The 25,232-nt window shown below is 38.0% G+C and overlaps 1 protein-coding gene across 3 annotated transcripts in view; it reads left to right on the top strand.

Annotated features, from left to right (window-relative positions):
- FLRT2 (fibronectin leucine rich transmembrane protein 2) overlaps nucleotides 1–25,232 on the top strand; it is a 93,934-nt gene that overhangs the window by 33,216 nt on the left and 35,486 nt on the right. The gene's annotated exons all lie outside the window — the stretch shown is intronic.

Raw genomic sequence — 25,232 nt, 5'->3', positions numbered from 1 at the left:
TTGTCGTGAATGTGACTGCTTGAGGGTTCCTGGATTGGAACTGAAAGGCGAAAGGGAAGCAGTATGCTCCCTCCCATATTGAGGTAGACCAGGTGCTTTGATAAAAAAACTGTATGTATATATATATATAACACACATTTAATGGTATGGTGAATTTTTATTAAAAAAAAGAAAAACAGAAAAGGTTTACATATATTAGTTTGGCATTATGGGGATGAGCTTCAGGGGTTATCCATTAGGCTAAATATTTTTGCTTTATATTACAGAGACAGCACTATCACTTATTTGAGATGCAGTATGGGTATAGTATAGCCAGAATTTTCCATGCCTCCTGCTGAAAATGTCAGAGGTAGTTTGAGAAGTGATATGAATCAAAGTAGCAGTTTTGTTTTGCCCTTTGGATGCAATGTATATTAAAAAAAAAAAAATGCACCAAACAACTTTGGAGAGTCATTATCCTCAAAGCATTAAGGAAACAGGACAGTTCTTAAAATTTTACTCAAATATTATCACCAATTACACTTTAATTATTGTGCATTTGGAGTTTATCTGGACAGAAAGGATCTTCCTTTTTTCAGTCCTGATATATGAGGCAATATACATTTCAATATGCATTACTAAGGAACATAAACAGGCATGGATTATTATGTTACCAGATCTATCCAGTCATAACCAACTCAGATGAAACAGAACATTAGACTACATAGGTGTTTCAATTGGTCTGGTATTCAATTTTTGCTTGCTTCTCTATTCCCTTTACTTCTTCCGCTTAGTTTATCCACAAGTAGGAGAATTAAAACTTTAATCTTCAATCATGTTATCGTTGAACTGTGCTATATACTGTACTCCACTAAATATAAAAATTACACCCAATTTCAAAATAGTGTCTGTTCTTAAATTTATCTTTTTGAAGGTCACTTCTTTCAACAAATCATGAGAATGAGTAATCAGTTTGTCAGGTTGATATGAAATGTAGATAGAAGGGAAATTTTCTGAAATTGCGGAGGGGAAGCAAGAAAATTTATGTTAGATGTTTTAGTGCCAGCCATGGCAGTTTCTTAAAAGGCCTCCAGGTGGGAGCAAAGAGGCACCTTTCATCCCACTGGTGGGTCAGGGGGCTCTGACCCCTGCAGCCCCATTGGGGAGAGTTAATGGCCCTCCGGCCCCTTCACACCCATTGGTAAGGGAGGGGCCAGGGGCCCCCATAAGAACCCCTGCACAGGGGCTGCTCTTCGGCTCTTGTTCTAGCTTCCTACGGGACTGACCCATGGGCTCAATCCAGGCATGGATGCCTCCATGCCAGGGAACTCATTTTCTCTACTTTATTCCTAAATAAAGCTTCAACTTGATTGCATCCCTGCGTGCTGCCTTTTTCTTGGAAGTGCCTCAACAAACCATCAACCTTTGTGAGATCTCTCACAAAAGTGGTAGCAGAGGATGGTTAGAGGCAACGCTTCCAAGCCAGCAGAAGCAAGACGCCTGGAGGTTCCAGCAAGAACCCCTAAGAGATGGATGGCAGGAAATCCCCGATTGTGACCAGGAGTCTCCAATCAAGGATGGCAGACCTGCATCTAGTGCCTGACGCAGGCTTCGATCCAGAGGAGGGCTCAGATGATCTCTATGCCCCCAGAAAATCCAGCGGAAAGCCAGGGACCCCTTCACACGCTTCCCTACAGATGCAAGCCACAGAGGGAAGCATGGAAGGCCAGCAGTCCACCCAGGACTGCCAGGACACCGGGGAGGTGGCCCGGGGCCAAGCCACCTCCAGCGTAGACCAGCTCACTGGTGAGGAATGCAGAGAGTTGCTCCGAACACTCCTAGCAGCCAGAGGGACGCCACAAGCCAAGCCAAGTGGGACACCAGCAGATCTACGTGAGGGTCCCTCCTGGTTACCAGCAGGAGGGGGAACACATGGTTGCTCCAAAAAGGGTTATATGGCCTCAAGCAGTCGGGGAAACTCTGGTACGACTGCCTCAGAAAAAGTTTAGAACGAATTGGCTTCAGGGCATCTCATGCAGATGAATGCATTTTCACACGTGACTCCAAAGGTGCTACAGAATGGGTTTTGGTTTACATGGATGACCTCCTCTACGTAGGGCCTGGCAAGGAAAGATGTGATGAATTTGCCAAGGCCCTGGGAGAAAGGTTTACCCTGAAGTCCTTAGGGCGGATTGACAGGTACCTAGGTGTGCACATCTTGGCCACTAAAAAGGGGTTCACCCTATCTCAGAAAGAAAAGATTGAGGAATTGTTGGCCAGATGCAAAATGGCAAAGTCTAACCCAACATGTAGTCCCATACAAAATGACTACTTTATTTATTTATTTGTTCAACTTGTATGCCGCCTTTCTCTGAACACTCAAGGCGGCTAATGGTCACGGTTGGCCAGATGCAAAATGGCGAAGTCTAACCCAACGCGTAGTCCCATACAAAATGACTACTTTGTTTATTTATTTGTTCAACTTGTCTTTCTCCGAAGATTCAAGACGACTATGGTCACACTCACAAGGACAGCCCTGAGTTCACAGATAATAAGTTATACAGATCTGTGATTGGCTCCTTGCTATACATTAGCAATTGGAGCAGGCCTGACATAGCTCTAGCTGTGAATCTATTGTCCAGGCACATGGAAAACCCAAAGGAATTCCACTGGAATGCTGTTAAGAGGGTACTTAGGTATCTCAGGAGCACGGCCGATGCTCTCCTTATGCTGGAGCCAGAGAAGGGGAAGCCAACCCAGCTCTCCGCTTTCTCAGATGCAGACTGGGCATAGACCAAGAGTAGACAAAGCACCTCTGGTTTCCTAATATTGCTAAATGGCTATCCTATCCATTGGCATGTTAGGCAGCAAACATTTGTTTCCTGCTCCATAGCCGAGGCGGAATATGCCAGTCTATCAGACACAGCAAATGACTTGATTTGGTTCGATGCTCTGGTAATGGGCATCTGGGCACCTCCTCCTCTGCCCATCCAAATTCAAGAAGATAATACAGCCGCAATTGGAATCTCGGGGGCATGCACGGTGGGCTCTAGGTCCCGCCACATAGACATCTGCTACAAATATCAGGCAGCTTGCCAGAATGGGATTTGTACATGTCAAACATTGTAATACAACCGACCAGTTATCTGACCTATTCACCAACCTGTACCTATTGACCGGCACAACCTTCTGTGCAAGTGTTTGTGTTTGGTCTTGTAAACATGTATAATGCATCTGCATGTCTATGACACCTGCTCGCCTCCTCATACATACTCACTGGTACCTGTCATTGGTTGGCAAGAAAGGGAATTGTTAAATGTTTTTGTGCCAGCCATGGCAGTTTCTTAAAAGGCCACCAAGTGGGAGCAAAGAGGCACCTTTGATCCCACTGGTGGGTCAGGGGGCTCCGGCCCCTGCAGCCCCATTGGAGAGAGTTAATAGCCCTCCAGCCCCCTCACACCCACTGGTAAGGGAGGGGCCAGGGGCCCCCATAAGAACCCCTGCACAGGGGGTGCTCTTCGGCTCTTGTTCTAGCTTCCCACGGGACTGATCCATGGGCTCAATCCAGGCATGGATGCCTCCATGCCAAGGAACTCATTTTCTCTACTTTATTCCTAAATAAAGCTTCAACTTGATTGCATCCCTGCGTGCTGCCTTTTTCTTGGAAGCGCCTCAACGAACCATCAACCTTTGTGAGATCTCTCACAATTTAAGTATGAGTTGGTGGGCTTAGTCAGTCTACCAAGATAATGCAGTGCTAAACAGAAAAATAACACAGTATTCTTTGGGCAATAACTTTCACAAATAGTAACAACTATCTTTAAGTCAAGATTGCATTGGGATTCATAGAACAAAATATCCAATTTTAAAGGAATCAAGGTGTCTCCATTGCAGTAAATTATAGTGCTGTAGTTCAGTACTGACCAAATCAGAGTATTGTTTCTTGTACTGCTTTTATGAGACATTCTAGAGAATTTCATGTATGTATCAGTTCTTGTTCAAAAATGACAGGAATTTCTAGGACAAGGTTTCTTGTTGCAAAAGTGAAGACATATTGTATGGTTATCTGACACTATCAGAGCTCTCTGTTTGAGGTCTTGTTCATACACTGTATCTTACTGTGTCTATATTTTTAGGCGTCCCTGGTTCTATTCTGTATATTTCACAATGCAACTCATATAACACTAGAGTTTTTTTCATTCAGTAGTCTACCACATAGATTGGAAGCCAGCATTCTATATTTAAAAATGATGTAAGGCTTTTGGAAAGATTAGAATTCAATTAAGGATCTTAGTTGCTTTCACCTCCTCAGCTGTCAAGTTAGACCTGAGCACATATTAAAGATATATTCATGGATCCAGCAGAGAAAATGGACTAGAATTTATAGTACCAAAAATTACAGCATAATATAATTTAAAATAATCAATTTTCAAAGGGAAATGTTTACTGATCGTCTTGAAATACTGATAGTTTAATAACATGAGCTTAATAATTATATTTTGATTTTTCAATTGTCACTGGAATGCTTAAATTTAGTGTCAGCCTTGGAAGCCATATTAGGCCGGAAGCTTCAATGCTGCCACCTCCTCATGTGTGGGAAAGTAGGAGGGGGGATTTAGGAGAGGGGAGTTAGTAGACAAAATAGCATTTTTTCTTATCGGTCAAGGTCAGGGCGGTCCAGCATCTGGAGGAGGAGTGGTCAGGGACTGGGCCGAGGCGAAACCGACGGGGATTGGAATATGTGATTGAAAGGGTTTGGTTTGGGAGCTTTGTATTATTGAAGGAAAGCCCAGGTTTTTCAGATTCGGGATTTCCCAGATGTGCCAGTTTACCTATTCCTAGTAAAGAGAACTTTGGAAAATGCCTGTTTCAGTGTCTTTACTTGGAGTCGGGGGTTTTCTGGAACGCTGACATTTAGATGGTGACAAATGTGATGTTTTGTTCCTTGTATATACAGACATAGAGATATGCACACCCAGACTCCAGATTGACCTCCGTAGTTGTAAAAGTGAGATGAATCATGCTGCTTTTTAATTTCTTCATTATGCTTATTTGGTATAATTTTCAGGATTTGCTTCAAAATAACTAACATAGAAGTGTTTGAAAAAGATAATAGGGATGTACAATATGCTCTAAGAGTACTTGGCCAAAACCACTTTGGAAATTTGCTACAGTTGACTGGTGTTCTTGAGAGTTTTGCATAGCTGAAGGTGTACAAACTTTTCTCCAGAACTGTGCTTTGTTTGTTCATGTTACATGTTATTTGGTCAAGTTGCATTTTTACATGTAGTGAGTACTTTAAAGATTAATTAAATAACAAATCAAATCAATAACAAATAGAAGAAAAAATAATCGTAATTTTAAACAGAATAACTTGTAAGTCCTATGAATTTTAGTAGAAAATATATCAACGGACAATGATTAGAAAATGCAAACAGAAATGCTTTTAAAATTAAATTAATTAAATATCAGCATTTCCTGACTATAAATTGGCTTTCGGCAGTGTACAATAAAACCAAACAAAAAATTCAATACAATAAAATTATTAAAAACAAAGACTAAGAGAGAGAGGGGGGGGGAGAGAAAGAACAAGAACATATGATGAGTCCAGCAAACAATGCCCACAACCTTATCCAAGGCCTGATAGAACATCCAAGTCTTCAGTGCTTTGTGAAATGCTATTAGGATAGAAGCAATATGCATTTCAGGGAAACTTATTTCAAGAGAGCAGGCACCAGAACAGCAAAGACACACATCTGAGTCTGATAGATGACACTGTTTAAATGAAGGGACTCAGAATGCACCAACTTTTATTAGTCCATATCAGCTGGACAGATACTACCATATGAGAGATAGGTGGTCTCTATGCCATTTTGTTTATTACACCTACATTGCTACAAGTTATTTCTGTAAATTAACTGTAAAAGTAAATTAAATACTTTTAAACAGAATTAGTATATATCTGGGACAATTGAAATTTCCTAACAGTCAGTCATTCTCAAAGTCAGGGGACTAAGGCTTCATGAAGAAGCATTCACACATTGTTGGACATTGTTGTCTAAGAATTTTCTAAAGGTCTTTCAAATGATTTGCAACTGAATTGTGAACGGGGACCAGATATCTCATGTTTAAAAAACTTCAGTTCTACGAAACATCTACTAAGTGAAATGTTTGAACGATGGATCTTGTTTCGTTTGCATCCAACGAAGGGTCTATTATATATTGGCAACATTTTTTTTTTCCTACTACATCTCATGATATTGTCTTCCTCTTGTTCCCAGACTCTGGATCAGTCTTAAAAGTCAATGTTAATGGTACAGGTATTCAAGTATTTTTTTTTAAACCTGTGCTGTAACATTGTTCATGAAAAACTTTATGTTGTATAAAATCTCTGAGACTTTGTCACCTATTACTTTGGAGGGAACCAGGTGATTAGCATTGAGTGAGAACTGAGAAGGTAGAAAGAAAGCAGCAATAGGAACAGCAAGTCTTAAATGGTGCTATTTTAGTTTTCTGCCACCTTAAGTGAGTACGCAATACTTAAATTTAGTACTTTATTTAACTTAACACACATTGTTGTCTAGCTTCTTTTACCACTGGCCTGCTTCCTTCTGGGAAAAAATACTCATTTTGTCTTGACTCTCTTCTTAGCCACTGGATTCTGATTCATTATGCCTCTCAAAAGAGGTCATCAATTTTAAAAAGAAAAGGCTTGGTGCAACTTTACTTGAAACCTTGACATAATCTTGTTCTTCCACAAATAACCTCAATGCAACGTAGACATGTTTCTGAGTTTCTTACTATCTTGGTAGTTTCATTTATTTTTAATTATTTTTCATCTAATTTATACGGCTGCCATTTGGGTGGTGAACAAAATAAAAACAAAGAATTTCATTAAAGGAAAAGCCAATGAAACTGCATCAAAGCTCAGTAAAACCACAAAGCTACTATAGATATACACCCATGATAATGCTCCCATCAGAATTGCACGGGGAAATGTTGATGGGGTAAAACCTGCTTAGCTTAGCAGTAGAAGTGCTTTTGACCTCTGGCAGTAAGATAATTATTACCTCTGTTTTTACACATTCAGCTGTCAAAGACGATCCACTGAACAATTCAGATATCTGTGGGTTTTCCAGGCCTATAACATGCTAATCAAACCAAAATACAAATAAAATAACCTCATTTCATAACTCAAAAGCAAGTGTGATGATATTATGGCTATTTACTGCTATATAACATCTCTCTCTCTCTCTTTTTTTTTTTTTAGTTGCCGTTATTATGCCAAAATTCTGCCACATTATAACAACACAAGAATTTTAGTCAACAGCATATAGTTCAAAGAGAAGAACCACCTTTTAGGAAATTTCTTCTCTCATTTTAGCCAGTTACCTTTGCTGAACTTCAGAAGTGAAGTCCAATACTGTAAACCAGTAAATCAGAATATGAGAATTTTGCGGTTCCAGAACAGATGCTTCTAGAGCTACCATTGAAATGAATGGGTAAACAAAACCAGTCCATAGTTTGCTTACTGAATAAATTATAATGGGCTACATCCTTGCAACATTCTAAAGCCATAAGCTGTTCATACAAGCTCCAGTTCAGACAGTCCTCTAAGCCATGCAAACCACAGTAGAACTTGACAGAGTCAGAACAATCTGCACTTTTTGAAAGGTTTTACAAGGGCTGTAGATGTAAAGTTATATATTATTCATTAAAATTTCATCTTTCATAATTAGTAGCAAAAAAACTGTGACCCTTAGACCACAGTCTGAAATTTACCTACAAAGGACTAAGCTTGTGTAATTGAACACAGTGGTTTGTAAACTCTGACCAAGTCCTGGGATGATTCTTTGCTTGTAACCCCTACATCTTGTAATTGTACGTTCTTGCTTGTGTCCTATATAGTTCGGACCTTTTCAACTCCACACCATCAGGCAAGGAAAGCAAAGAAATTAGTGAGGAAAAGTAGAAACAAGGGAGAACTGGGAAGTGAAACTGAACCACTATTTTCATCTTGACATTGATAAGATATTGTGTGAAGCAAACTTCTTCAGGCAGTTAGTTCATCTTTTTTTCAGAATTAACAGGAGGGCTTCTAATCCAACTGCCTGCTCAGGCAGGAAACCCTATATCATTTTAGACAAAGAGTTGTCCAATTTCTTCATAAAAACCTCCAGTGTTGGGGCACCCACAACTTCTGGAGGCAAGTTGTTCCACTGATAAATGGTTCTGTCAGGAAATTCCTCCTTGGTTCTAGGCTGGATCTCTCCTTGATTAGTTTTCATCCATTGTTTCTTGTTCTGCCTTCAGGTACTTTAGAGAATAGGTTGACCCCTCATTCTTGTGGCAGCCCCTGAGATATTGGAACACTGCTATCATGTCACCCCAATACTTCTTTTCCTTTAGTTTCTTTTTTAAAGAGAAACTGGATGAATGAGAGTACAAAGATACAGTATTTCAAATTAGAGTCACTATGTTTGTAATTTCTGTGCTTGTTTTTCTTCCCTAGAAGAAGGGGCTGCAGTGATATGAAATAATGATATACTGTCTGTCTTTTACAGTTTAGCTCACACACACCCACATACAAACAAACACACACATATTGATTGCCTTAGGATTGGGGAAAGCCCTTTAGTATAGTGAAAAATAATCAGTTTTCACTTAGGGATACCTTTCTAAATTATTACTTTTGATCTTGGGGAGGGGAGTCACCTGTGTTGGTCACTTGGTAAAGATTTTGGAATTTTCTGAGACACAAAAACAGGAACTACTCTATCTTTGCTACTCTTTATAGGATTAGACATTTTCCAGAAAAAAAATCAAAATAGAATTTTGGCAACATTTCTTCAAAAATAATACTGCCTGAATCGGTTCGTTTTAAGTGTTCAGGCTCAACATTCACATTTCTTATCCTCAGAGGTAAGCATTTCCTGTGCTAGTTGCAGCAAGAATAAGGCACCATTATTGTGCCTTAATATCTGAATTAGCAGCTACCGTGTAACTGTTGAAAAACATCCCTTTTCTAAACTGGGCATCTTGCCTTTGTGCATTAGCAAGGCTCAAGAGCAGAAGGTGACAAGCTTTCACAGAGAATCATGCTGTTATAATAACACCCTCCCTATGCTATTGCTTCTGGCATTGGAAGGCACCATGAATTTGAAAATTGCTGTCATAAACAGTCTATGTTGCTAATATTATTTCCTTAACCCCTTTGAAAGTTGCTTCCTTGGCAAATTCCCATCACAACATAAAATTTTCTTGTAATCTGATTCTAAGGATGTTGAAATGATAACCAGTAGCTTTTGCTGCTGAGACAGTGTGATGTGTATAGCAAAAACTTGACCTTGCTCCTTGTAAAATAATTGCCTAACTTTAGAAGCCCAAATAATAACAATAAAAAAATATAAATTAGCTCCAGCTGAACAATTAGTATATATTCTGCCAGTTGTTCTCCTTGCCACTAAAAAGTCCCTTTAGCTACTTTACAGATCGTTTCAACTAGACTTCCTACTTTCAGCAGCCTATCGTAGATGTGATACTGCAGCAAAAAAGACTGGTTAAGAAATAAGTCAATTTCTCTTGTTGCCCTGCCCAAAATCTGAGAAGAGCAGGAAGTTCAGATATGGTTTTATATTTCAGTTCTGTCATTAAGAGAGTCAGTTTGGTGTAGTGGTTAAGGCATCAGATTAGAAGCCACAAGTTCAGTTCTAGTCCTGCTTTAGGCACAAAGCCAGCTAACCTTCAGCCAGTCACTTTCTCCCAGTCCTAGGAAGGAGGCAATGACAAGCCATTTCTCAAATATCTTGTCAAGAAAACTGTATGGAATTGTTCAGTCAATAGACATCATAAACTGACTCTGAAGCACAAAACAAAATAAGACCTTGTCATTAAAGGAGGGCAATACTCAGATATAAAACTGCATCAAAGTTTCCTCCTGTTTAAAAAGCAGCAGAAAAAATGTCAGGGATTGGTTTATTCTTGATGTGTGTGAAGACTGACAGAGAGGTTGGCACTTAGCAATAGCACTTAGTCTTATATACCGCTTCACAGTGCTTTAGAACCCTCTCTAAGTGGTTTACAAAGTCAGCATATTGCTCCCAACAATCTGGGTCCTCATTTTACCGACCTCGGAAGGATGGAAGGCTGAGTCAACCTTGAGCTGGTCAGGATCGAACGGCTGTTAGCCTGCAATTATAAACCTAGTGGCACATTATACTCTAGCTAATAATGCACACCCTCCTAGGAGAGAAGTAGAACTTCTTGCGATCCTTCAAACTTTTTCTTAGAAAATTATAGAGAAAACCTTCACTTTTTTTTCTTAATATAAAACAAGTAGAGAAGGCTTAAATAAAAAGCTTGGATACTGAGCCAATTAGAAAAGCTAGACCTACTGAATTTAACTAATTTTTAAAAGACAAGTAGATTTGGTTAGTACTCTTATGGGGGGACTTCCAGGAAATCCTCAAGACCTTAAACTAGAAAAGTCAGTTGTTGACACAAAATATAGACATGATCATAGCAAGTTTAGGACCCTTAGTATCAGTGCTGAGCTTGCTGCTGTATAATGTGTGAAATTTATTTATTTATTTATTTGTTCAACTTGTATGCCGCCTTTCTCTGAAGACTCAAGGCAGCTCAAGGCGGAAATGATCCTGTCATTGTGACCATTTTTGTACTGCGTAGCTGACGACACTCAACATGGATGTCTTGATGTGCGTGAAATCAAAAACTTTCAGCAATTTCCTACTTCATCTGTGTGCCTGTATAGCCTTATATATTTAAAAGGGCCACAGTGATAACTATTTTGAGACTATTATAAGATTGAACTATGTACATATGCATGCTTTTCACAAAGCAAGAGAGAGTGGGTGATAAATCATTTTTACACAAAACGTGTACTTTAGCTAATGAAGGTGACCCAGACACAAAATAAAAGCTGCTTTTGTCTTTGTAGGCTGACTAGAGATCCAAGAGCTATACGAAGTGATTTTGGTGCTGCGTGTAAAATCATTGCTAGCTGGAGCATTTGCAAGTTACTTTCTGTTCCATCCCCCTACACACACTAGCAAAATTGGTCAGAGGGCTAATATTGTATTAGCTATCCTATCCTGTTAGATAGAAAATCTAACACAGATTATGGTAGTTTCCTTGGCTATCTTAATGCTCTTTGAAGGTCACCCAAGTGACTTGACATCATTGCCTTATTGTCCAGGCCTCAGATAATTCTCAAAATCACTCCTATTTCAGTCATGAACTGAGAAGGGCCATTTGATTTCAGGATGCTCCAATGCTTAGTTACTGCATTGAGACGCTTTTTATGACCAGGAAAAAAAACGCTGAGAATATGATACCTGTAATCTTTGTAGCATTCAAGAATACTATCTCCTGCTAATAGTTTGTCAGGAAGTACAAGGAAGATGGCAATCATAATCATAATTATAATAATAAAAAACCCACCAACAACTATGACATTACTTTATATAGTGCCATAACTCTTGATAATCATGTTGAAATTTAAGAGTACTTCTATCCTACAAATTAGGAATCGACCATTTTGGGACCATTAAATTCCAATTCCAATATGGAAATAAATAGGAAGCAGGTAGTCATTATCAACAGCTAAAAAAACTTCTGGCTTATAAAGTGTTGGCTTTTTAGTTGATAAATAATATTATATTGACAACTGTTTGCATTTCATTGAAACTCCTATAGGTATGCACCACTCATTATAGGGTGTGTAACATGGCCTTCTCCAATGTAGTAATTTTCCAGACATGTTAAACTGCAACTTCCATATGGATTGAACACTGTTCCTCATTTAATTGAAGAGGGAAATATAGTTAAGGATTGTTTTAAAGAAAGAACTATACCGCTATAAGAAAGTTCTCTGCTGGTAGTATCCAAAACCATCCTGGAGATGACATAGTAATCTGAAACCTATCATAAAGAGCTATCTAGGAACTAGGCTTCTTGGTTGGAAGACTAGTTAACATGAACTGGTCTTTTTTTTAAAAAAATCAAGCATCCATCCTTATCGCAGAGGATCATAAAGTCACAATGCCTGATTCTGTAAATTCGTAATGTTAAAATTATATGGCTATTGGTTGCAGAGGGGATGTGTATGCCCTCATGTTTACTTTCATGTACACATACCATAGTCTTTTCTTAATGATCCTAATTAGGATCAGAATTTCCATCACTAAGTGATGCAGTCATTAAGCGAAACATCATGTGACTGGACTGTTTACCAACAGCAGTTCTTGTATTTCTGGTTGCAGTTGTTAGGCCAGGATGGTGCCATTGTTAGGCGAGGACCTCACTCTTTTATCGTGTCATATTTGCCTCTCCTTTAACTCCCTCCCCACTCAGCTTGCTCCTCTCCACCTCTGCTCTTTTAGCCACCCTGCACTGTCACTTCTCCCTGCTATTCACAATTAACCATCATCTTCGTTCTCTTGCTAGTGCTGAAGCATGCCCACCAAGGCAATTGCTGATTCTTTGCTTAGTCCTCTGCAGGGACTGTAGAATCGCAAAAGGGAAGATACTTTTTTTTTTTTTTTGCGAAATATGGGGGGGTTGCGAAATATGAAAGTGCATCCTGCAATTCTAAAAGTGGGCAGATTGCCAAGCACCCAAATTTTGATTATGAGACCACGGGGCACTGCACTGGCCATAACTTCTATTCGTTCAGCACTGTCATAACTTTAGACAGTCACTGAACGAACGTTTGTCAACCAAGGACTACCTGTACTGACTTCTGAAAGGCAGAGGAAGAAAGAAAGGGAATCAGAAATCAGCAATACAGTTCTGTACATATTCATTCATAAAAGAAATTAGTGTCTCTAAAAGATCTTACAAATCAACTTCCTGAAGAATGGCAAATAAATGATAGATAGATAGATAGAATTCTTTATTGGCCAAGTGTGATTGGTCATACAAGAAATTTGTCTTGATGCATATACTCTTGGAGTACATAAAAGAAAAGATACATTCGTCAAGAATCATAAGGTACAACACTTAATGATAGTCATAGGGAGACAGTCAATATAAATCTTAAGGATACCAGCAACAAAGTTACAGTTATACAGTCATAAGTGGGAGGAGATGGGTAATAGGAACGATGAAAAGATTACTAGTAATGTAGACTTGGTAACTAGTTTGAGTTAAATGGTAGCAAAAACACTGGCAAAACAGAATCAGCAAGCTGGGTGGGGCTACTGAGACAATGAATCTGACCTCATGCACAGTGCCGGATTCCCAAATTAGCATCACTGACAGGCAGCCATCCACCTTGTGTTTGAAGACATCCAGTGGAGGGAAACATTCTCATTGCATAATTCCCTTGAAGTTTTAGCCCAATCTCTGCACCATACCAGCCCTATTCCTCAATCTGTTATGCAAGGTTTCCATCAAAAGTAGGCTAGGTTGTTGTTTTTTCCCCGATATGAAAAATGAGGGTGCTATGCTGTACTACATCTTCTTGCAAATCATCTTTGTTACAAAATTTCTGTCTAGCTACACATGGCCAGGCTGTACTGACCCAGGGAATATGGCAGCAGAATTAAGGCAAAGGTGTCAGAAGGGAATGTTAAATTGCCTAGGCTGTTAAAGAACGACTTTACTGCAGAATTGGATTCATTTCTTTTAACAGTCCATTTATTGCAGGGAAAGATACTAGTAAAAGAAAGGAAATGTAAAATACTGAGCAATCACTGCTCAGCTGAATCCCAGTCCTGCTAGCAGCAATATTGTCTTTTTTCACAGAGGTTATGCTAGTTATTAACTGCTTCTTTAGAAATGAAATCAGAGACAATTTTTCTTGTCCTGCTTTCAACGATATTCTACTGTGTCAGGTATTAGCAATATGATTTTATTGCATTTTTTTCTGAGAAGTAGTTTGTTAGGGACAAAATGTCAGCTACCCAGAGATGTTTAAAATGGACAGCTGTATAAATCTATTAAATAAATAAATAAATAAATAAATAAAAAATTATAATATCGTGTGTGTATATACGTATATGTGTATATACAGGAAATTCTCCACTTATGACCACAATTGAGCCCAACACTTATGTTGCTAAGTGAGAAATTTGTTAAGTGAGTTTTGCCCCATTTTATGAACTTTCTTGCCACATTTGTTAAATGAATCACTGCAGTTGTTAAATTATGGCACTGTTAAGTGACTCTGGCTTCTCCATAGACTTGTCAGAAGATTGCAAAGCTGATCACATGACTCCCCAGTCACTGCAACTGTCATAAATATGAACCAGTTGTCAAGCATCTGAATGTAAATCATGTGACTATCAGGACGCTGCAATGGTTGTAAGTGAAATGGTTATAGGTAACTGTTTTCAATGTCGCAACTTTGAACAGTCACTAAACGAACTGTTGTAAGTCGAGGACTACTGTATATGTGTAATGAGTGTGTACACACAAACACACACACACTGTTTTGTCGTGTAAGGGCCGGGTGTGACAACTGAAGCTAAGCAAGAAATGACATTTCAAAATTCTCCACCAACTTTGTTGGGGTTTTTTAGCTTCATTTTCTTTAAAGAAAAATAATATCTCCAACTATTTCTGAATGACAGGATTCCCCCATAGCAATACATAGATGTTGCAATTTCCTGGAAAAATGATTCTACAATGAAAGATAAACCATTCCTGTAGACACACACACACACACACACACACACACACACACACATTGTGCAATTAGCTCTCTCATCACTAAGTGTAAGAATACCATCTTCCAAACATGAGAATTTCTGTGGAGCTCTCTTATCTTTTGAATGAATTTAAAAAGCAGAATTTCTTTAATCCAGTTGTTGGAAAGAAATCTTTCCATGTTCATTTCCAAGCCAGGAATAAAGAATGCGCACAGTTGCTTGAATCAGAGGTGAATTTACTCTGAGAGTGCAATGTACAAAAATCAGCTGTTGGAGGCACACACATTGTCTTTCCTTATAAAGGAATCCTTGCTCTTTGTTCCTCAAAAGAGTGCACTTTCCCGCATTCCAAGAGGCACCAATCAGACACCCTGCTCAGATGTGGTTTTCCACTCTTTTGGCACAATTGGAAATCTCTTTGGGAAAGGATTATTTTTTCATTTCGACTAAAGAGAGTTTAGATAGACAGGGAATGCTGGAATACTTCATCCAGTATTGGTTACCACGATACAAAAAAGATGTTGAGACTGCAGAGAAGAGCAATAAAGATGATTAAGGGATTGGAAGACAATGAATGGTTGCAGAAACTTGGTATGTCTAGTCGAGCAAAGAGAAGGACTAGGGGTGACTTGATAGTAATCTTCCAATATTTGAGGGGCTGCCATAGAGAGAAAGAGGTTGACTTATTTTCCAAACCATCTCAGGGTAGGAAAAGAAGTAACATTTTGAAACTTATCAGAAAGAGATTCAACCTACAGCTAAAGAGAAATCAGTGGAGCGGCTTGCCTCCAGAAGTTGTAAATGTGCCATCATTGGAAGTTTTTAAGAAGAGATTGGACAGCCATTTGTCCAGAATAGTATACAGAGTCTCCTGCTTGTGCAGAGAGTTAGATTAGAAGATCTCCAAAGTCCCTTTCAACTCATTATTATATTGTTATTTTGTTATACTGAATGTTCACCCAATTATATTGGCATTTTCCATTGCATTTTGATCTTTGTCAAGAATTGCTTCTATTGTGTGATTTTGAACATTTTGTCCTGGTTATGGTGGGAAGAATATATGGTGGGAAAACTTGATTTCCTTCCTATGCAATGAATGAAAAGTGGGGGTGGGGGGGGAATGCAAACATAATTCTCTGGCTAGACTAAGTAAAATGCTTTCCAGCATCTAACCTGGGATGATTTCTGAATGATAGTAACTTGAATTTATCATTTTCAGTGTTCAGTTCAAGATCAGAATTGTATTACTTTCTTTCCTTCATGCTATTTTTTACTGGCATGTCCCCACTCCCCACCTCTACCAGTTTGGAAATAGGAACAAAAGTATTTATATTGAACAAGTCTCAACGGAGTTTAACTACCTCATTTGCATTGAAATCTTATTCTCCCCAAATTTTCCAGTCTTCTAAAACCTACCTGGTTGCCCTTTCCAGTGACATCATTAGTAACCCTTTGGTGAACTGAGATTTTGACACTCATTTTAACCATTAACTTTCCCCACATCCCCAAAATCAGGACACACAAAATCATACCAACAGACATTCAGTTCGCTATCTGCATAGGCCAAATAATTTCTTTAAAATGTTGCCTCCATCCCAAAATAAGTTCTTTGCCATGTCATTGAAGAAATATTGCCATTTCTCCCCTCAGGAATAGCATTTTCCTTGAAGTTTCTAACCCTACTGTTTTCAGACTTGGCTTTTCTGGTAGGACATGATGCATTTTAAATTTCTGTATGTCACTTTAAGTCTTCCAATTAGGTGACTTATAAACTGAATGCAATAAATAAATAAGGGGTGTTATTTCAAATTCCCTCTTATTTTAAAATTTTGTTCTCTTTTGCTGCTCAGTTTACAATTACATCCAGATTCACTAATATTTTAGGCTTTAGCATTGATTATGACACATGGTTTTCTTCTTTGTGTGCTACATAAAAGCTGTAATGAGTTTCACACTTGCTCTTCTCACTGAAGACATTGAATTGTTTACAAGAATGATTGAATGATTATTAGAAACCAAATTATGAACAGTGCTCTGAAATATGAACCTTTACCAATCACGTGAGCCATCTATTCCCTGCCCATTTTAATATTCTGAAGTCAAGACTGTGCATAATTTTATCAAGTCAAACATTCTTTCTTAGACAGTGATGTGGAATGAATTAGGAAAGCATGAAACTGAAAAGAAGCTGGCCCAGTGCACAGAAACAAATGCCTATCATATTAGAACACTGACACATATCCAGTTGAGAAGTTAAATGTTTTCATTCATCCTTCACATTTTCTTCCTGTAGTCACAAAAGAATGCACTCAGCATAGTAACAGCTGGCAATGCCAGAATGCAAATAATGTAGCTATGACAATCATTTAACCAATATATATTTGAGGGCTTGGAAACTTGAAGAGGACATCCATGCAGGGAATAGTTTTGCAATTAGATACAGCAGGGAAATAATAGAGATAGATATGTCCCTATTGAACATTTGGTTCAGGCATAAGATCGGAAGGAAGGTAAATTCACCTCCCTTTCTGGAGGTAGATAGTACATAGATTTAATGACGATTTCATCTTCACCCCATTTCTGTATTCTGTACCTACTTTGCTATTAATTTTAATGTTTTAATTGTTAATGTCAAATGTTCCATTATTTTTAACCTTCTAATTGTCTATACTGTTATTTATGATGCTACGAGCTGCCCAGGGTTGCTTGATAGTGAGATGGGTGGCATATAAAATAATTCTTTTAAAAATGTAAATACTGTATGTTGATTCAGCACATCTAAAGCTTGTAAATCATTTGGGAAAGAGATTCATCACCTATAGAAAGAATTTTAAAAAGTCACTTTAAACGCGTGTTATTTTCCATGCAATCAGAGGTGTATTTAATTATACAAATTTTACAATTGGCCTTTGGATCACCATCACCATCACCTCTCGAAGATTAGACTAAATGTATTTGTTTGTGTGTGTCACATTATGTTTTTTGACATGTATTTTGCAATGTGATGTTTTAATATAACAAGCAAGTTATATAGGACACCTTTACACACTTTTATCAAGGGACTGGTTGAGGTTGTCTAGTGGAAATGTTCTCAGAGGAAAATACAGACTTTTTGTCTGTAAAGTGTGAATTGGCATTTGACAAAAATAAACTTGAAAAATCTGTGCCAAATCTTTCTTCTTAGAATGGCCTGCTGTGGATTAGCAGGATTGACTGGCGGATCAAAATGACAGGCTCTTAAGAAATTGTTAGGCGAACATTCTTTCCGTTCTTAGCTGTTTTTGTTAACATTAGTGTCTTCTACACATTTGTTTTGGGACTGAATTGTGTAAAAGGCTTGAAACAATCACCTTGCACGAATTTCTGTTGTGTAAGATTTGACACAACTGGTATTTTGTCTCGTGTTTATGTCATTTACAGAGCTAAATGTTAATCTTGAATCCTGTGGAGATTGTTTCGGTTTTCCATATTATTTCTATCAACTGTGTTTTAAAACCTAATTATATTATCAATTCCAGACTTTAAAAATAATTAAAAGGAAGAATAAGCAGTTTTAGAAGACCTATGACTTTTTTCATTCTGTTTTTGATTTTCAGAAGGCAGTAAAGATAATTTTGGTATTCACTGAAAGTCTTTAAAATATGTCATTTTCCAAAGGGCAGAGTTAATAATCTGACCTTTTAGAAAGCTCCAGTGCCATTTCACCATGGCAAAGGAGACCTTGTCCTTTGAAGAAATATGTATATGTGTGTGTGTGTGTGTGTGTGTGTGTGTGTGTGTGTGTGTATACCAACCAAACTAATCTTTTTGCTCTGATTCTCCTCCCTTTTGATAAAACACTAAAGGGGGCACTACTCATTATTCTAGTCTTGAATCTACTTAATTTTGGAACAGCTACCATTCATACTGATGAAACTGAAGAGTTTGTTCGAAGAAAAGACACCTGCGTATGATTATAACCCATTGCTTCCTCCTTTTTTAAATCCTGTGACATATTTGCCATAATGACTTTGCTTAGAAGTGCAAGGACACTATCAAAGTGTTGCATTTCTCTAAATTGGTACTCTATAGTGTCAACCTCTACATGACTGGCCATTGCTGAGGATTCTTTCATCTGAAGGGCACACAGGTTGAATCCATGGATTGTGGAGAGTTTGTACGGAAGGGATTGTAGTTTATCAGATTTTATAAATCCTCATCATAGCAATGAAGAATATTCTTAACATTAACTACTTTCATTTCTGGGATATTTTTCCTTGTTTTAATAATTTATGCTTATCGTTTGGAAAGATATTTGGTGTACCATGGTTATACAGTATGATTAACTTAGACAGCAATACTATGAATAACTTGGACAAGAAGGAATTTTCTACCTTAAATTCATTTTCATCACAGCATCTGTTTGAAGGTTAGGATGGAAAGGTGCAGGAGGCTGTTTTCTAATACTCTTCTTTCGATACTATCTTGGCAAAATAACTGGATTTTGTTAAAAACAAAATAAGCAGAACAACAAAAACATAGACCCAGTTCTGCAATCTAAGGGATCCTGCTAAGGTCAATTGCTTTAATGTTCAAGGAAAACAAAAACACTTAGAAGTGCTGCACTGAACCATTATGAATCAAAGGAATCCTCTGTTTCCAAATGACACATCATGAACAGGCTTCTGCAGCAAGGAGTGCAACTTTGATTTGTGAGAAACACAATGCAAAGACAGCATGGTGGTTTTCGTTAAGCCCAATTCATTCTAGGCAAAAGATTGGGATTGCATTATGTATTGAAAATAACCATTGAGAAGGTCAATATTATCAGAAAGAGTCCATCAAAGAGCCACCGTTTATCAGGGCTGTCTGGGCTGCTTGTTTTCCTTGTAGTTCCACCAGTAAATGATCAGAAACCTAGAGATTGGTGTGCCTGTCACCATGTTTGGAGCATATTTAAGCTCCAAACTCTTAAGAATGTTTAAGCAATTGCTGGGGACCCATTACAATGTAGTTTATTTTAAGTGATGTAGTTTATTCAGTTTACTGCCCTTCTTTCATGATTGCTAGGATCATCCTGGCTCATTGGTTATCTCTCCAAGATTTTACAGGCCATCAAGAAAAAGAACCTTTTCAGCACCTTCTAATCTCAAACACATTTTGCAATTACTGTGTGCACTGCAAGTCAACATTGCCTGCATGTTTTAGGTAGGGAATTGAATGTTGAACAATTATGTGGTTTGCCTATGTTAAGTGGGATTTTTGCCTTCAAGGACATCCTTGACTCTTAGCTGTTAAAAGGTATTTATTTCTTAGGAGAAGAAAAAAAAGGACAGCTTTAACACCCACACTGTCAGTAGTGTGGGTGTATTTATACCTGTTATATTTACCCAGACAGTTATTGACTTTGTAAACAGTGCCTGGAGAATGTCATGGTATGATTTCAGCCAATCCTTTTTGAGAGAAAGCTCTTTCTAATGCGTAGTCATATTTTATCCTTTCATGAAACAAGATCAAATGAGGGTTGTTAGATTTTATGACTATGTGATGGGGCATTGCTTCACTAGTTGAATCTTCAGGCTAAATGTTCATTTTGAACAGCAAATTAAATACTAAAGTATCCTTTAGAAGTGACTGAACCTATTATCTTATTTTGTCATTTGGGTCTTTAAAGAATCCCTCTAACATCTAAAGACAATTGGCTTGTTTTTAATAGAAATAGGGTTTTTTGAATATAAATTTTCCCTGAATCTATCGGTTGTAAGAAACATACATAATATGCAAACTGAGTCTTATCAGACTCAGAATTTTAGAAGAACAATTTCTTAGATGAAGAAATTGTTTCAATCTTTGTTTTCTTACATTTTCAATTACTCGTAGTTTTGATAAGGTTCAATCTCTTGATATTGTACAGGTGGCTAAAAGGTTTATTTATCAAGAAGTTCATGTGCAATTTTGAGTTGTAGGACATTGTTGATGCAATTGACTCTAGTCATGTAGCAGGCAGCCTTGACATGGATGCTAAATATTTCCTCTACCAAAGCTAAACTACCCCCATTCTCCAAAAGACTCAAGCCTTAAGTGTGATGATGGCAACAGTGCAAATAGTTACAGCAACAGTACAAATAGTTATGGTAAGTAGGGCCACCAAAGAGTCCACAAATCAGCAATTCCTTGAATAAAAGCAAAGGAATAATTATTTTCTGTGATTAAACTTGCATAACTAAAATGATATTCTGAAGAAATAGATAAGTGAATAATCGAAGTGAAAGATAAGCAGAAGCATCTGACTCAGGAATAAGAATACTTAATAAGTCTAGAAGAATACTTCAACTTTACAATAAAGGATGGAATTGCCACATATGAGGCATTCAGAATTAGAAGTAATGAGAACTGTATGAACATATACTTTTCTTTGTGTAAAATTTGTATCCCCTGTTGGAGTAAAGTATGTCTTTGAGAAATCATAATATTTTTCCTATTGTAATGCCATTCAGATCTTTTGGATTTCAACTCTGATAATACCCCATTAATACAGTCATAACTGAATTCACATAGGGAGGCTGCAAATTATAATCCAGCTCATCAAGATGGTGACAGATTGTGGGATGATTGCTTTTAACAAATGAAACTGTAGCTTCAGTACTTCAGGAAGTGATTAAAATTGGATTTTAATCTGAACTACCCTGATGTTACTGTATGCTCCTGTGATGGATTTCAGTATCTCTTCTTTGTGTTACTTCTTACAAGAAAAGAGATTATTATTGCTTTATGAACAGAAATCAATTCTTTCCTCTTGAATAAAATCTGAAATTAACTTTTCTGAGAAGATAAAGCATTGATAAGTATGTAACTATGCATCTTCTCAGCCTGCCTCCAATCCATTTATACTCAATTTTTTTTAAAAAAATATTCAGGATTACAGCTATCAATCTTCATCAGTAATGCCCTTTTCTAAGATTCAAAGTCTGCTTTACATTTGCATGCTTATATTCCTGCAATAAACTTTCGTGTTGCAGGAGAACTTGCAAGATACCTCTGAAGAAACTATAGCAATGTTTATTGAAAACTATATGTAATATCTCTTGTGAGGCATTCCTATCTCTTTGATCTTTATAGTTCAGACAGATTTGCCTAAAGGACTGTAGAAGATGCATATTTCAGACACTCCTAGAAAGTTGTCTTTGAACTGTATCTTATTGAACTTTTAGAATCCCTTTCTGAGAAATACTTTTCACCATTAGCAAAAACCATAGCGAATGTATGCATATCATCAGAGAAAATGGCATTTTACAGGGTTTCTAAAAGCCAATTTAAAAATAGATTTGTGTCAGAAAAGAACTTAAAGAAGTCATGGGGGAGGGGAGTAGGAGGAAAGGACAGAAGTAGATATGCAGCTGATTCAGTGCGTTGGATCAGACATAATTATTGATTGTGAACAAAATGAACCACTTGACCAATACTCTTAATTTATTCCACTTTATTATTGTTCAAAAGGAACCTGAACATTAAAATGTCATCAATTCTCATTGAGGCTTCCTTTTTGAAGATGCACACACTTAAGATATGGATGGAAAATTTCTCCTCGACTTGTGCAGATGCTCAACACATAGGGCCTGGTATTATGGGGCTGTGAAAGCATATCATGTTCAGATGAGACACACTGGTAGGATAAGGGATTTTTATATTTTTTAAAAAGTACTCCTATATTTTTACATCACTGTTTATTGCCAATCATTTACTAATTACATTTCTTTTCTTTTTTACTCCGTGGCTCTGATCCTATGTCAGATTGATTCTGAGGGACTGTTCTCTGTGACCTTATTTTTTGCAACTGGTCCAGAATTATCTCAATGTTCATATTGGTCTATGGACTGATGACTGTCAAGCAGTGTCTTTATGAGATCTGCCCTTTGAAAGGAGAAAGTGAAATAAGAGAAACCATTATTAATAATTTAAAACATGAGACACAAAAGAGTTTTGTGCTTCACCATGTGGTAGGATTTAGCTGACCTTGTCTGCACTCAGAAGCTAAGCAAAATTGGGCCTGGTTTTTACTTTTATGGGGGACTGTCAAGGAATACCAAAATTTGAAGAGAATATAATGGCAAACCATGTCTGCTCTGTTGCCAAAAAAACTACATCGATGAGTCTATGAAGTCACCAAGAGAAAACTCAATTTGAAGGAGATTTTACCTTCAATCGCATCATTTGTGCTGCTAATGTTGCCTTTCTTTGGATGTCTATAGTACAGCATCCAAGGCAATGGTACTCTGTTTCATTTTAACCTTGTAAATCACACCATCCATTTGTGCTGTTCCAGGAAACAGAGGGACTTCAGCAACAGCTTTCATTACACTCAATTCCCCACTGTGATTTTCCATTCCCTGCTTTGCACTTGCATTGAATTACTATAAGATTGGCACAAGAAAATAAAAAAAGGAGAACAGAAACCTAGTAGGGCTATAGGCAAGATAAGCCATGCATCACCATCTCAGACCAGAATCTGCATTTTTAGGTGTGCCGAGCTGAGTGGTTTTAGCACAAAGCCTGCTTGTAACAGACTTAAGACTGTTGTGAGACAGACATATAGGTGAGCCTCCCATAACCAGGTATAATTTGCTAGATGTATTTAGATTACAACTCTAATAATTCCCACAGGCACAAATTGTCATAGAGAAAATCTGTGTGGTTGCTAAGAGTCAACACTGATTTGATGGCACATCATCAGTAATCCTCAAGTTGCATATAGTCCCAATACATCTGGAGAGCATCAGGATGGGAAAGCTGCTCTTTGTCACAGGCGTAAATGAAACATTGACAGATAGCACAGTTGTAGGCAACCATAATTAAAATATGAATATCCTCAGGGGTTCCTTTCTGCAAATGACATGAATGGATATCATTTCTATGGCTAAATTTTTATGCTGCCATGCCCAGCATGGTGTACTGATTTCTTTCAGTTGAAGCATGGAAGAAAGGGAATCCTTGACATACTTTTAAAACAAACCAAAAATGGTTGTTATATAGCAGAATCTTTTTGACTTCAACTCCCAGAATTCTTGAGCCAGCATGCTATATAGGCATATCAGTCTTGAGGGAGAAGCACCTAGGTGTGTTGACAGTAAATTATTATACAACCTGTTGTTCAAATGTATCCATTATGCTAACTGGAAGTGAGAATTTAATGTATATTGGAGGGAACAAGCAAATACAGGCTCATATCACCTTAATAGAGGGTTAATTATTTTACCCCAGTTTGCTCTGCTGGCAACTGCACACCCCAGAGCAGAAGTAGATGAGAAGCTGCTGTTTTGATTCTGTGAGGATTACTGTCTGCCTTTGTGATCTCAATGGGGAGCCTCATCGGCACATAACTAACAATATATAGCCTAAGGAAGTTGTGCTTGGCCTGTCACGGGTTGGCTGAGCACCAGCCTGCTGAACACTGAGATAACCCATGGTTTTAAGTAGTCACATATCATTGACTCACAAAGCTTTCACGTCTCCACATAATTCTGAATGAAAAGGACTCACATATCTGCATTGTAAAGTAAATATGAGATTTACTTTACAGTTGCAGAGATATCACAGAGTAAGAAGGCACTCATTTGAAATATATATATGTATATTCATTCATCCATTTGAAACTCCCATGCCACCTCCACCTCAAAGGGCCCCAGGTGACAATGGCATTGGATAAATGCTCCAAGCTTCATTCTGTATTAGGCAAAAATAACCAACTGTGTCACAAGTATAGCATATAGGATTGGAATTTTCTCTGACTACAAGTGTATGAAATTAAAGCAAGAGAAGACAGCTCTTTCCATTCTGAGATGGGAAATTCATGTAACTAAAGCATACGCCTTAAAATAAGAGACAGAGGAAGGACATGCTGCCAATCTGGAGTCCAAGATTTTTGATTAGTTGAAAAAAAAAATTAAGTAGCAGCCTGTCTTATCAATATAATTCTGCCTGGAATGACAGCAGATTTAGCCAAACAGCAGTTACTGTAAATTGTATAGCAATAACAGTGAACACATTTTTTTATGGCTGTGAAGCATATGGAAATTCTACCTTGTCTCTGTGTTACTTTCACCTCTCTGTTCTCCAGCAGCAATTGAACATAACGGTCCCAAAATGTGGTCATGAGCAGGGGTGGGTTCTACTTACCTTTACTACCGGTTCGCAGCAGGGGGCGTGCTTCTCGCATGCGCAGATCACCCATGATGACGTCCGGGTGGGTGGGCGGAGCCTCCTGCTGCTTTTACTACCAGTTCACAAGAACCGGACAGAACCGGGAGCAACCCACCTCTGGTCATGAGGATTTGTATACAAACCCTTAGCTGGCTGAAGTACAGAGTTTCATCTGTCCCCTAATAGGAGACATGACACAAGGTGGCACTTTTGGTTCATTTCAAGGAGAAATTCCTTATCCATCTGGCTAATTGTGCAATTGCAAACGTACTAGAAAATTGGCTGAGTTTCCCCAATAAGAGTTGGCTAGTTATACAGTATGCTATAGGCAACATGGGTGTCTGTTTATCATGCTCTAATCCCAAATTTGTCCAGGAAAATGGATACTTTATTTCCTTAGGCAAG

The sequence above is a fragment of the Pantherophis guttatus genome, chromosome 1 (assembly GCF_059756535.1).
Source record: "Pantherophis guttatus breed Tessera chromosome 1, ASM5975653v1, whole genome shotgun sequence".
In the NCBI taxonomy this organism is placed as follows: domain Eukaryota; kingdom Metazoa; phylum Chordata; class Lepidosauria; order Squamata; family Colubridae; genus Pantherophis; species Pantherophis guttatus.
The sequence above is the reverse complement of the archived record's forward strand: the minus strand, read 5'-3'. Positions and strand labels throughout refer to the sequence as shown.